Here is a 15010-nt window from a genome sequence, read left to right as displayed (position 1 = left end):
CCTGTGCACAGCAGAATAAAGCATTGCCCAGTCCTGCGCCTTGCTCACAATTGTGACTATGTTCAAGAGCCTTGTTGCCGTAACCATGGCAATCCATCTCGCTCAAGGTACTACTCTTTTTCCTCACCTCTACATCCAGCTGATTGTAACATGTTTTATTTTACACATGATTGCCCGGCATAATTTCCTTAAGTGTCTTGTCATTACAAAAACAAAGAATCGTCTTTCCTTTGGTTTCTAGCAACAAGTTGCTCCTTTCCTGCTCATCCCTCACTGGCCATTTTTCATGTTTGTATTTCTGCTAATAATTTGCCACATTATGGTTCATGTTTATACTTCACTTAATATGGCCTGTGTTTTCTTCGGACCTTTGCTTTCTTTTTCTTTCACAAGAAATTACACTTTCAGATTAGAAAGAAACCAGGGTGATAGTCCTCAGCATAATCTCAATCTGTGTGCAATGAGAGAGTATGATGTCATTCACAATTTCTCTCCTGTTCATCTTTATGTTTCACCTACTGGATCCAAAAATCTTCAAGATGCAGTTCCCCAGTACCATTCTGCATCCTCCTAAAGCACGCTGACTAGGTACTACACGAACAGAACCTTTACTTTCTCAGTACCTCCCGAACTCCTTGATCATCATGAGGTCTGAATTGAAGTAAACCTATTGGTCTGGTAGCCGAGAGAGGAGTTGGGATCTGCAGAAGATGCATAGTGTCTTATAAAATATTGCCTTTAGCCAAGGGAACTAGGTGAAAACCTTTAAAAGGGAGGAACGAACCAGCATCTTCATGTCCAGAGGGTTACATCTGTCACTGCCACTGTCCCTATCTTAGAGTTCTACATCTTTTAATTAGGAACTTCACATTTTGTCTGGTAGGTAGATTTGAACTTCATTTGTCTCGTAGATAGATTTGTCTGGTAGATAGATTTGAACACTTCAAGAGCTCTGCTACGCTTAACAATTAAAAGTTAAATCCTTAGCTCTTTCTACCTGCTGACTGAAGGATATGAGAATCTCCTTGCATGCTATGTAAGTGGCCCTCCACCATCAATTTATTATATGTCCTGGCTCTTCTATTATAAATCTCTAATCTGCAGTACTTTCATGTCCACAGTTTATAATTAATATGAGTTCCCTTATATTTCTTAAATACATTTAATTTTCCCATTCATTCCTATTAGATATATCATCCCAATTAAACTCTAAGATGAAAACTTTTTCTCTATGATCTGCTATAAACTTCATGCTATTCATGTGCACCAATCACTATGATGAGACTCGTATTGGTGGTGAGCTCAAGCTGATCCAACTCCAAAATTCTATCTTTGGGCTGCTTTGGGACATACTTTTGGTAAAAATCATTTCTAGCCTGGCTTCCTAGGGAATAAATTCCCGACTAGAAATTTACAAGAAATAAGTTTATTAAATGAGTGACTCTCAAGAGTTGATCTCTCTTGAGAGATCAATATATTTAGTAAGTGAAGGGGGCCAGATTAAAAAGAAATGTCAATTGAACTAGGATCATGTTGAAACAAAGTCAACCGTTCATTGCATGAGGATATGTCTAGCTGAGATGCTTTCTTTGAGTGATTCTCAATTGAAGAGTGTGGACCAAGTCCCCCAAATCTACAGCCAAGACTGGTACTAAAGCGTGGCTTACCTAAGAGCCCAGAGCAATTGTGGAAATGAGAACACCAATTTTAAAGAATATGTGCTTGGAGTGCAAAGGCCATCATGAGGACAAGAAGGAGCGTGATATAAACCACATCCATATATCATAATTCTTATCATGTAATCGCCTTTATATTTTCTTTCCTGTCTTCCTATTTCCTCCTCCCTTCCTTTCTCTCTCTCTTTCACTAGAATCTGGAGACTGAAGTTCCTGTGTAGTACAAACAGTTAACACTAGATTGCTAGCTGAAAGGCTGGTGGCTCAAAAGGTCAAGCAGTCTATTTCTGAAAACAACAATAACAATAATCAATAAAACCTTATGCAACATAACTCTACTCTGATAGACATGGGTCACCATGAATCAAAATAGATTCTACAGCAACAGGTTTTATTGGTATGTGTGTGTTTAATAATATTTACTATGGTACAGGGGACTTCTTCAGGTTCAATACTACATCTATTATTTGGGTGTAGTTTTCTAATTTTTTTAACTATGAAATTTCTATGACTATGGAATCAACATTCATCAAGAGCATAAGAGAAGCAGTTAACAAAAGCACCCTCTTCAACCACCAACAAATTAAACACATTTTACCCACAGAATCATGTCCCTATCTGCTTCATTTAACAGTAGAATTTAGTAACATTTAACAAAACTATTGATGTTTTACATTGTTTAAAATATTTGTCAGGGAAAGATAAGTAAGCCTGACACATCTGTAAGTTATTTTTGAAGGAAAACTATTTGACAAACATATAAACTTAATTTTTACATAACAAGGAGAAACCACAGTGTTTTATTTCTCTCCCTGCTGGGTTGCTGCTGCTGGAAGGGCAGTTCATGTGTCCCCTCACATCATTTCTCACACGGTGAGCAGCAGAGATCCTAAAGTCAAGCACAATTTTTTAAAGTTGAAATTTTAATTTGATCGCATTTATTACATGCATCTGCAGAGTGATTTATCTTCCGATGCCAGATGTCTTCCCTATTATTCTTTTTTACTCAGCCCCTTTGGTAAAATTCGGTACTCTATATGCATGATATTCAAGCACCTGATTTATCTTGGACCTTCATTTATCCTATGCTTGTTTATGTATCCTGATAGCTTATTTTCCTCTTCGTATCTCCCAATCACTTATATATGCAAAAAAAAGTTTTGTTTCCAGACTGTTAAGGCTCATAAATAGATTTTGAAAATGCTCATGGGGATGGACTTCTGGTCTGACAGCATGGGGAGTTAGCACCATGATCAGGAAGGTGGTTTTCCCAGGGCAAGGCTCATCCATTGCACTCTGGGTGTGCTGACCCCTACAATTTCCCCAAAAGAGGGAAACTCCACTGCATAATTTGTGGTAGTGGGGGACTGCGTTCACGCTCTCTCCTGAAAGAAAAAAATGAAAATAAAAAAATTGGTGAAAATTACAACAACAGAGGGGACCACTTAAAACCACTTGGCAAGCAGCAAATGAAGAAAAAACTACTCGAGTAAATCTGAGAAAATTTAGAAAGTCAAGAAGCTGTGCTATTTGAACCAAGACTCCTATCCACTTACCCCTTCCACGTCAACAAAGTGGAGGCTCTTTCTAGACTGCTTGTGAGAAAACAGGGCAAGGTTTCCTCATGTTTCTAGTTAGAGTCTTATTCACTTGGAATAAAGGAATCTATAAATTCATTTATAATAGCATGAAAAACATAGATTACCTAGAATTATATGTATATAAAATAAGTAAAAAACTTACACTCTGGAAACTGAAAAATACTCTTGAAAAAGTTTATGATCTAAATCACTGGAAAATTAACCCAAGTTGGTGGATTGAAAGGGTTAGTATAAATATGAAGAACTGAACATTATTAAGATAGAAATACTCCTGAAATTGATTTACAGATCAATATATTCCCTATCAGATTTCCAACTGATAATAAAATCCCTAAAGAATTTCAAAGGAATCAGAATAGCCAAAACAAACCTGAACATGAAGTTCAAGGTAATAGGACTCATACCGTCTAATTTCAAATCTGCTTCCAGTAATTCAGAGTGTCGCACTAGCGCTAGGTTTTAGACACGTTAATCAAAGCATTTTCTATAAGTATGTCTAGATCATCCCATTGAAAGGCACTAGTACTTTCAGCAAATGATATTGGGACAAGTGGGTAGACAGAGCAAAATGATGAATCTGAACACTTACACCGTGACATTAGGTATAAAATTTAATTCAACATGAATCAAAGGGCTAAACGCAGGCTGTAATCACAAAACTTTCTAAAGGAAACAGGTATAAAGATTCTTGACAAAGTATTAGGCAAAGTATCCTTAGTATCCAAACAAAATCATGAGGAACGGAAAGGGAAAAAGTGAATGATTTTTCCTCATAACTAAAATGTTTGTATTTTAAAGACACCATGAAGAAAGGGAAGAAACAACCCTTAACTAAGAGAATGTAAGTCCAAATTATATATCCAATAAAGGATTTGTATTAATACACATAACTCTTGTATCCAATAGATAAAGACTATACAGGGAATTCTTATAAAAGACAAACAATTAAAAATGGACAAAGGATTTTATTTTATTGATACTATACAAATGGCTAATGAGGGCATGTAAAGATCCTTGCATTCAACAGTACTCAGGAAAAACAGTGCTGTCTGGAATGTAGAGAAATTTGAACCTTTTTAAATATAGGTACCTGGGGTATGAATGAGATCCATTTATATCAGAACAGGTGTATATGGTCTTTACTGAGGCTTTTAATGTGCATATGGAATATATAATGTAAAATAGAAGGGTGTACACCCCAAATATTTGACCAACCTCCTAAAACCAACCCAGACTCATTGTCATGAGCCTAATGACTGAGATTATGATTCTATCCATAGCAACCCTGTTCAGCAGATTAAGTCTTTATGCGAGTAGACAGCCTCACCTTCCTTTATTGGAGTAGTCTGAAAATAAAATTAAATGAAGTTTAAATAATTGGAAAAGCATAGAGATGAAATTAAGAAGAAAATGTCGCAAAATTTTGGAAAGTGGAGAACAGCTGCATTAGTGATCACTAACAATATAAATGAGAAAGAGAGATCCTAACACATAGGGGAAGTGAAGAAATATAATTTGTACTGGATAGACATCCTATGGCTCAGAAACTGGCAAGACACTGTCACCAAGTTGATTCGGACTCATCTGGACTCTAAAGGGCAGATTAGAACTGCTCCCTGGGGTTTCTGAGCTTAAAACTCTATAAGAAAGCATAATGTCTAATCTTTATCCACCGAGTGGCTGGTGGGTTCAAATTAGAAACCTGGTCATTAGGAACCCAACAGTTAATCCACTGTATTGTGTATGAAAATCAGAATGTATCATCTGAAATATTTAATATTGGTGGAAAATTATAATATATTTTAATTCCTGGATTCATTCCACATTTGGAATCTATCAAAGAGCATTGAAAGTTTATGCTGTGGAGAGGATAAAATAGAAGAATTCTAGGTTGTGGCAAGCCAGATCCAAATTATAGCTTTTGTTCTTTAATTTCTTATAGATAATAAAACATTGTTGGTCTTGTGGTTTCTGGGGAGAAAAAACAAACGTCTGCTTAAGAAAATGTGCTTGTGAAAATCTTCTGATGAATAATAATTACAAGATAACCAACCAGCCACTGAGTGCCTTGCAATTATATCAACCAGATGATGTTTGTGTTAAAATTTGCCTTTCACCTTGTCTATTTGCCAAGTGGAATTCTGTTATTGTGCCAAAGTGCCATTTGTACCCAGAAGCAAATGTAATATAAAGGGCATTTGGAACCACTAATTTCTTGGAACCACTTAAACAAGATTCCTCCAGATTAAGTAGGCCACAGCAGGTAACCAGTGAGATGCTGAAGATGGATGGCAGAAATTCAATGGTCTTTCCTTGGTAAAAAGAAAGGGCAGACAGCCTGTTTCCTTGTAAGAATTCACAGCCTTTGAAACCTAGATGAAAGTTCTATCAGGATCTACATGCGACCTCCTCCCTGGGGCATGGACAACAGAAATGTGGGTAAAGGGAGACGTCAGATAGGGCAAGATATGACAAAATAATAATTTATAAATTATCAAGGGTTCATGAGGGAGGGGGAGTAGGGAAGGAGGGGGGGAAATGTGGGCCTGATGCCAGGGGCTTAAGTGGAGAGCAAATGTTTTGAAAATGATGAGGGCAATGAATGTACAAATGTGCTTTACACAATTGATGTATGTATGGATTGTGATAACAGTTGTATGAGCCCCTAATAAAATGAATTAAAAAAAAAAAAGAAAGTTCTACTCTGTTTTATAGGCTCACTGAGCAGAAATCTACTCACACAATGGCAGTACATTTGGTTTGGGATTATATGAGTCTTTCTTAACGTGATTGTTACTTCATATGTGACTTTTGTTAAAGAAATCATTCGGCAAAATTGTTTAATTTGGGAGAACAGGTAAAGCTAATTCATTGTATAAGAACTGAACTGAAAGCTAGAGAAACCAGATGATTCGTCATGGCTCCCTGGTTGTTCTTAATTTACTTCGGCTTCAACCTGAACTTCCATCTGAGCAATTTACTGGGCAGTTCCTCAGTTAGCCTTGGCCTGGTTCTAACTGCTGATATTGAACTTTTCCACAGTCTTGTTTCACAAATGTAGTCAATTTGATTTCTTTGGATTCCACATAAGAAAGCCAATGTGTGCGGTCACCTTTTGTGTGGCTGAAAAAGGTATTTGCTACAAACAAGTCTTTTGTCTTGCAAAATCTTTAATGTGATCTCCAGTTATGTTTTTATTACAAGGCCATATTTTCCAACTACTGGTCCTTCTTCTTTGATTCCAACTTTGGCATTCCAATCATCAATAATTCTCAATGCACATTGATTGCATGTTTGATCACTTTCATACTGGTACAAGCATTTGAATAACAGCTGTAATGACCGGATTTCCTTGTATGCAAATAGGTAGTGTCCTGTCACAGACAGCATTGCACTCACAGGATACATGTTGCAATGGCCTTTCCCATGATGAATGCAACACCACTCTTTCAGATGTGTCATTCCTGGCACAGGAAATTCTGTGACTTTCTGATTCAAGTTAGTTAATGCCAGTCCATTTCAGTGCACTAATGCCCAAAAGGTTGATCCTTATGCATCCCATTGCATTTTTTATAACTTCCGATCTGTCTAGATTCATACATAATACATTCAGAATTCCAGTTATTAATTGATATTTTCTACTGTTTCTTCTTATTTTGACTCATGCCCCATTAGCAAAAGAAGGTTCCAGGAGCTTTATCCCATCCACATCCTTGTGGTCTATTCTAGTTTGAGGAGGAATCTCTTGACCAGTCATGTTTTGAAGGCCTTCTGACCTGAAGGCCTCATCTTCTGGCCCCATCTGACAATGCTCTGCTTCTATTCATGAGGTTTTTCAATATCTGGCAGTGTTTTGATGTTATCCATAAGTTTTCCAGTGGCTCACTTCTCAGAAGCAGACAGTTTAATCGTTCTTCATAGTCTATTAGTCTGGAAGTTCTGCTGAAAACCATTCATGTTAAATGATCCTGCAGATATTTGAAATGCCATTGACATAGCTTCCAATATCACAGTAACGCAAAAGCTACCACTGTGCCACAAACGGACAGATAAATGGTGCACCTTGTTATATTCAAATTTGGAGATTCCCTGATGAAATGTTTGGTACCCCGCATTTCTACCAGAAGGAGCATCTTGGAAATATTTCACCTGTAAAGCAGGGGCATGGCTCAGTTGACAGAGAAATTGGAAGGGACCAAAGCTCCACAGATAGCGAGAACAACACTACAGCTATTACACAGGGCCAGGGAATGCTGCCTGGTTTTAAATTAGCAAAGGTTGCATCCAGATGGCCTCGTCTCACCATTCTTATTATCTGTATTTTATGCCAATAATCAGAGAAGCTGGATCAGTTGAAGAAGAATGTGGTATCAAGACTGGTGGAAGACTTATCAACAATCTGTGATATACAGAAGACACACACTTTGAAATATGGTTTATTGCGGAACTTGATAGGTTATCATTCAGGTGGAAATGATCCGGACAGAGTTGTTTAGTCAGGATATGTTCCAGAGTTCTTTCAGGGCTGTTAATAAATTCTAAAAGGATGTAGCACTTTGCTTTAAACCTCACCCTAAAGCACCATCTTCCTGCACCAACCACACCCAGGTCCTTGAATAAAGAACCCAGAAGTCCGTCTCTGCACAATCCAGTCTCCTGCCACAAAGCACTCAGCTTCACTTGCTTTGTGCACTGGGGAGTCCATTACTCTGTCCTGAGCTCTGTTTCCTGGGTCTGCTATTGCTGCTTGATGGTCACTCACCTGATTTGAAATTCTTCCTGGATCAAGGAGGTTCAGTGCCCAGAGATCGAAGAGTCCAGAGGACAAATTCCACTCCTGGACCTCTACGCTGCTTCTGAGAGGGAGCATCACATATGCACCTGAATGACCATCACAATCAATCCTGTTGACAAGCACTCACAAAGGAATCCTATCAATAACATCTTCCACCTTTTCCTACACAGACCCATCAGGAAAAGGTCGTTTGTGGGAGTGTCCTGAGGATATAGTGGTTATGACTGGGCTGCTAACCACAGGGTCAACAGTGTAGTTTTCTACCCTTGAAGACTTTTAGCCTCAAAAATACACAGGGGCAATTCTAGCCTGAACCAAAGGGCCTTTACAAGTCAGAATCACCTCGATGGCAGTTAATTCAGGTGCAGAAATTAGGGTAGGAGAGACACCTTAAACAATTTCAACCTTAAACAATGTTCTAGCAGATAGAAGCTGTGTTCTCTTTCCTTTATGGGGTTATTGTGATAAAGAAGTCAGATAATGTATAGAAAACACCTTAATTAATTGCATAGTGCATTCCTTTTATTTTCAAATATCTACAAAGGAAATAAAACCACAAAATAAATTGTTAGTAGATAAATGTTAAAAGTTAAGTATGAAACCTCAACACAGCTCAACAATGATTATGCTACCAGAGCACAGCACACTAAAGAAGGTTCTTTAGCGAATGTCTTTCCTATCACCTTCAGGGGGCATCACAATCATATCTGAAATTCAAGCACAAATAGGAGGGCTTCATTCCTAGCATTGTCTTAACCTTTCAAGACCCAGTACAAAATAACTTATAATAACCAGTGTGCGGGTGAGGCACAGATAATTTTTATTATATAAAAGAAAAAAAACTATCTCCCAGAGGTTAGAAAGAGAAAGCAAACTTCTCCCTGCAGAGAATGCCTACTGTAATTTTATGACGAGTCAACATCTTCCTGGGTGACAACAAACAAATAGCTTTTGCTATTTGTGAGGGAGAAATTATGCCAGATGCCTGTCATTTCCTTTCACAAGCACGCTCGTGATCTTCCAGAAGCATATGAATCAACTTCTGTAGGTCTGAAGTCGGGGAGAGGGGGAAGGGGTGGGAAAGAAAGAAAACTGGGACAGAATTCACAATGCATTTACTTCTTTCCATTGCATTTATCCTCTTACATTTTGGATAGAAGATCCAATATACACAGAAACAAAGGTGGGCTTTGAGAAGGTATCAAAATTACTTATTTATCCCAACTTTGCTATTTTGTAGCAAATGGAGCCAAGGTAAGGTTCATTGAGAAATTGGAGTTGGGTGTTGATGACACTTGGTATAGAGACAGTCTGCCATGTTCAACTGCCATGGTGAACATGGCAGACTGTCTCATACCAAATGCCAAGTGTTTGTTTTTAATAATTTGATTATTTTTATTGTCGTTGAGTATACACACACATCAAAACAAACATTAACTCAACATTTTCTGCATGTATCATTCATTTTCTGCATGTATCATTCAACATTTTTGCATGTATCATTTCTGCATGTATCATTCAGTGACATGGATTACATTCTTTGAATTGTGTAAACATTCTCTGAGTTGGCTTTTCCAAATTCGTGTAAATTCACTGCAGTCTGCGGTTCAGTTATCCTGATCATTTTGATCCTATATCTATACAGTTCAAGGCAAGCATTATTTACCAGGTAAGCTAAGCTAGCATTTGTTTGGTTTTTAAAGACCTCGAGGAATATTGTTTTGGTTTAAGGATAGTCTTATGGTGACAGTTTTCAGGATTCCACCAACCTTTTTAGATCTAGGAAATCTGAAGTGGAAGAGAATCTGGAATTCTACTCAGAATTTCTCTTTTTGATCTGATCATTTTATGGAATATTTTATCAAAATGTTTAGTAATGGTAGCCAGCCAGTATCCCATTCTTCTCTCGTCATTGCAAAGGAGATAACACATCTTCTTAGTCTTGACTTTCCATCTTCCTCTGTTCCAGCTAAATGGAGACCAATTATTGTACAATGGATTCCAGATTCTGGTTTGACTAATTCCTTAACAGAATGGCGAGAATTATTGTCTTATTTGCCTACTTACGTCATGACATAGCACTAGGTAATTAACTAGGTGAGTGATTTTTTAAAATGCAAGATTATGACTCATCATGATTCAAGGACAAGGAATTCTATATTCAGGGAGGGGCCCTAGGTGGACAGTTTTCCTGCCTAGAGATTCTTGAGGTCCTTGGCATTAATTGACAGTACGAGATATTTCTTGTCATCTATTTTTTCCTGTGTGTCTTTGTGTATATTCTGCCAATTTATAACATAAGTAAGATTAGGACCCACTCTAATCTTCTATGACCCCGTTAACAACCAAAAAAAAATTCCTTATTTCAAACACAATCTTATTTCCAGGCACATGTTTACATATATTAAAACAAACATCACACATATTAAAGCAAACACTAAACCCACTGTCACCAAGTTGATTCCCACTCATGGACACCCTATCGAGGGTTTCCAAGGCTGTAAATTGTCACAGGAGTAGATAGACTTTCTCCCATAGAGTTGCTGTAGCTTTGAATGGCAAACTTTAGTTAACAAATCAATACTTAACCCACAGCACCACCAGAGCTCCTTCACAAATTTTAGAGGCACAAAATCCAATCCATAAAAATATTTTTAAAATGTTCAAACCTTACTTCTTGGAGTTAATGCTGATTCATACTGCCCTCCCTCTGTGAATTCCTGATACTGTAACTGTTTACTGGAGTAGAAAGGGCAGTTTTCCTCCTTCAGAGCTGCTGGTTATTTTGAACTGCTAACCATGCAGATCACAGCCCAACATATAATGACTATATCAGCAAGGTTCGTACGTCCATAAGTTGTCTGATCTGTCTTTCAATTACCAAGCCACTAGGACAATCCCATGTGTAAATAAATTTTTTTTTTAATTTATTTTTTTATTTTTAAATTTTAACAATTTATTGGGGCTCATACAATTCTTTTCACAGTTCATATATATACATACATCAATTTTATAAAGCACATCTGTACAGTCTTTGCCCTAATCATTTTTTTCTCTTTTCTTCTTTTACATTTTATTAGGGACTCATACAACTCTTACCACAATCCATACATATACATACATCAATTGTATAAAGCACATCCATACATTCCCTGCCCCAATCATTCTCAAGGCTTTTGCTCTCCACTTAAGCCCCTTGCATCAGGTCCTCTTTTTTTTTCCCCTCCTCCCTCCCCATTCCCCCCTCCCTCATATGCCCTTGGTAATTTATACATCGTTGTTTTGTCATATCTTGCCCTATCCGGAGTCTCCCTTCCCCCCTTCTCTGCTGTCCCTCTCCCATGGAAGAGGTCACATGTGGATCCTTGTAATCAGTTCCCCCTTTCCAACCCACTCACCCTCCACTCTCCCAGCATCGTCCCTCACACCCTTGGTCCTGAAGGTATCATCCACCCTGGATTCCCTGTACCTCCAACCCTCATATGCACCAGTGTACAGCCTCTGTCCTATCCAGCCCTGCAAGGTAGAATTCGGATCATGGTAGTTGGGGGGAGGAAGCATCCAGGATCCGGGGGAAAGCTGTGTTCTTCATCGATACTACCTCACACCCTAATTAACCCATCTCCTCTCCTAAACCCCTCTATGAGGGGATCTCCATTGGTCGACACTTGGGCCTTGGGTCTCCACTCTGCACTTCCCCCTTCATTTAATATGATATATATATAGATATATACACATACATATATACATATACACATATATACACATACATACACACACTTATATCTTTTTTTTTTTTTGCATGATGCCTTATACCTGGTCCCTTGGGCACCTCGTGATCGCACTGGCCGGTGTGCTTCTTCCATGTGGGGTGTAAATAAATTTTGATAGCAACCATAACTAAAAATATCTCTTGGCTGTTATTACATGTTATATTTTTCAGGAATAATATTTGTCTTTACATTTGAACAATCTAAACATCTCTTATATGCCTTCAGTTAAGTTAAAGGACCTGTCAATTGACTGGGAAAATTGTTGGGGGCTCTAGGTAACAGAATATTCATATACCAACTGAACAGAAATAAGTTGTATAGACTCATCCAAACTACAGTCTTGGAAAGGTGAGAGAGAGAGAGAGAGAGAGAGAGAGAGAGAGAGAGAGAGAGAGAGAGACATTTGAAAAAAACTTGTGAAAAACAAAAACTTATATTACAACCATTAATATTTTCTCTCCCAAACGATAATAAATACCTTCTCTCACATATAACTCCTACAAAATGCATGAATTTTACATATACATCATAATGAATCCTACTTAAATGTACAATTGAAAGCCTTTATAATTCTATTAGAGTGGATTTTGTTTTTTGTTTTGGATAATTAGATTATAATATAGAACTCTCACTGGAATTTACTTCAGCAACAAATTTGTGAACCAGTTCACTATTCTTGTGTCGATTCAGCTTTAAGCTATCGCGGCACACCAAGTCCTTTGTCAAGCTCTGGAAGCATCCCTTCACTATGTTAGAGAAAAGAGAAAGTATTTTAGCACCATTATACAGTGATGAAGGAGCCCAGGTGACACAATGGACTATGGAAGGTGAACAATGTAAGTCCCAGAGTTGTTCTACGAGGTAGAATCAACATGATGGCACTTAGTTTGGTTTTATCTTGTGATTCATTTTTCATCATCATTGTTTTAAGATACGTTCTGAATTTCAACCTAATCCTTGCACCCCAATTCTTGCTTTCTTTCTCACTATCAGAAACTTAGTGTCTAGCTAACATCTGAGTCCCTATTTTGGCTCAAATGTTTCTGCTCTGAGTTTGATTGACCATGAAACAAATCATCAGATCGTTATACAAATCTTTCTTGATTTGGCTGACTTCCTGAATTGGATTATTTCCTCTGACTATGGCTAAGACCTCCAGTTGCCAAAAACAAGGCTCCGGGACTTGAAATACGAAATGAAATGTTACAACAAGCTGACAAAGCACTGGAAGCTCTCACTCTTCTATGTTAGGAAATTTGGAAGACAGCTACTTGGCCAACTAAACAGGAAGAGATCCAGATTTGTGCCCATTCCAAAGAAAGGTGACCCAACAGAATAGTCAAACTGTAAAAGATCATCATTAATATCACATGCAAGTAATATTTTGCTTGACATCACCCAACAAAGATTGAGGCACTACATTGACAGGCACCTCCAAAAGGTGCAGACAAGATTCAGAAGGGGACATATATCAAGGGCTGGCATTGCTGGCGTCAGATGGATCTTGGCTCAAAGCAGAGAATACCAGAAAGATGGTTCCTTGTATTTTATTAACTATGTAAAGGTATTAAACTGTGTGGACCATAATAAACTATTGGTAGCCTTGAGAAGAATGGGAATGTCAGAACATTTCAGCGTGTTCAATTGTAACTTGTACATGGATCAAGAGGCAGTTGTGCAGACAAAGAGATACTGCATGGCTTAAAATCAGGAAAGATGTGTGTACAGTTGTTTCCTCTCACTATACTGGTTCAATTTTAATGCTGAGCAAATTATTAGAGACGTTGGCTTATATGAAGAGAATCATGTGGCATCACAATCGGAGGAAGGCTTATTTACAACCTGTAATATGCAAATGACACAGCCTTGCTTGCTGAAAGCGAGGACTTAAAGCACTGATGAGAAAGATCAAGGATCACAGCCTTCAGTATAGAGTAAAGCTTATGTAAAGGTCAAAATTATCAAAGATGGCCCAATATCACAATTACATAAATGTAGCAAGAGTTGAAGCTCTCAAAGATTATATCTTGATTGGATCCACAATCAATGGTCATGGAAACATCAGTCAAGATATCAAAAGATGTTTAATCTGTTGAACAAGCCTTAAGTAAATCTGCTGCATAAGGACCTTTTTAGAGTATGGAAAAGCTCCGATCTTGCTTGAGGACTAAATTGGGCCTCAGCCTTGCAATGGTATTTTCAATTGCCTCATGTGCATGTGAAAAGTGTACATTAAATAAGGAAGATCGAAGGAGAAACTATGCATTTGAATTCTGGTGCTGGTAAAGAATATTGAATGGACTGTTAAAAGGACAAACAGATCCATCTTGGAAGAAGTAAGGCCAGAGTGCTCCTTGGAGACAAGGATGGCAAGACTACGTCTTGCATACTTTGGATATATTGTTAGGAGAGTCCACTCCATGGAGAAGGACATCATTCTTGGTAAAGTGTCTGGGAGCCGGGGCTGGCTGGGCTGGGCCGGGCATGGGGCTAGAGAAAATGAGAAAACCCCTTAAGGAAATTATCGACACAGTGGCTGCAACAGGGGCTCAGGCATATGAAAATTGTGAGTAGGATGCAGGACTGTGCAGTGCTTCATTCTGGTGTGCATAGAGTTGCCATGGATCAGAATCAAGTTAGCACCTAACAACAACAACATCAACAACAATCACAACAAGATCTCCATAAAGGCAAGTCCCCAAGATGTCTTCTCATTTCCTTATTGGAAGTTATATTTTTGAATTCACTTTTCTTTAATACTTATATTTAATTATTAGCATTAAATTTTGCTATACATTTGGAATTAATCATTTCTGATAGTTCCCTACATACCTTAGTTAACATGTATTTATATTTACCTCATATTCTGAGACACAGATGATCATCATCCACATACAAATTGTATAGAGGTACCACTTTTTCTTCATTTATTAACATTAGTAATTAATTCATAGTTGTTGACTATCAATGTATAAATGATGTTAAATAAACAAATGCCAAGAAACTATGACAGAAATTTCAATATGAAGATGCTTTAAAAAATAAAAACATTACATTTAAAACTTTCCAAAGAACCAGCTTTAAATTTCACAGGCGTACACTGAACAAAATTCAGCAGAGAGTTTGAAATTGTTGAAAGTTTTTTGGTGCTTTGAAAGTGAGAGT

General features: G+C 37.8%; 1 non-coding gene across 1 annotated transcript; it reads left to right on the top strand.

Annotated features, from left to right (window-relative positions):
* The first annotated feature begins 2904 nt into the window (after positions 1-2904).
* LOC142453866 (U1 spliceosomal RNA) lies at positions 2905-3064 on the top strand. The gene has a single exon (XR_012785445.1). It is a non-coding gene; the product is annotated as a U1 spliceosomal RNA (small nuclear RNA).
* Positions 3065-15010: the final 11946 nt, after the last annotated feature.

The sequence above is a fragment of the Tenrec ecaudatus genome, chromosome 7 (assembly GCF_050624435.1).
Source record: "Tenrec ecaudatus isolate mTenEca1 chromosome 7, mTenEca1.hap1, whole genome shotgun sequence".
Classification (NCBI taxonomy): Eukaryota; Metazoa; Chordata; class Mammalia; order Afrosoricida; family Tenrecidae; genus Tenrec; species Tenrec ecaudatus.
Note: the sequence above shows the minus strand (reverse complement) of the source record. Positions and strands in the feature narration are given on the sequence as shown.